Source organism: Egretta garzetta, unplaced genomic scaffold (genome assembly GCF_000687185.1).
Source record: "Egretta garzetta isolate BGI_Z169 unplaced genomic scaffold, ASM68718v1 scaffold131, whole genome shotgun sequence".
NCBI lineage: Eukaryota > Metazoa > Chordata > Aves > Pelecaniformes > Ardeidae > Egretta > Egretta garzetta.
In genome coordinates, this window is record NW_009258478.1 from 5,947 (window position 1) to 6,178 (window position 232).

The 232-nt window shown below is 69.8% G+C and overlaps 1 protein-coding gene across 1 annotated transcript in view; it reads right to left on the reverse strand.

The window, feature by feature from the left end:
- The window catches only part of BAIAP2 (BAR/IMD domain containing adaptor protein 2), a 71,620-nt gene that overhangs the window by 755 nt on the left and 70,633 nt on the right, over positions 1–232 (reverse strand). The window lies entirely within an intron of this gene.

A 232-nucleotide genomic window follows, 5' to 3' on the forward strand; every position in this document is an offset into this window, starting at 1 on the left:
CCTCCGCCGGGCCTTGCCGGCTACGGCTATTGCCGCGCATGGCACCTGCAAACGCGCGGCCCCGGCACGCACGTGTCCTGCCACCGGGACGGGGGACAAGGGCTGCTGCGCAGGGTGCTGTGACACAGGGAGCACCCTTACCTGCCCCGGGGAGGGTCCCTCTGTCCCCTCCAGGCAGGAGGTGACTCCCAGGGGGTGCAGCCTGTTTTGGAGGTGCTGCTGGTTGTTGTGG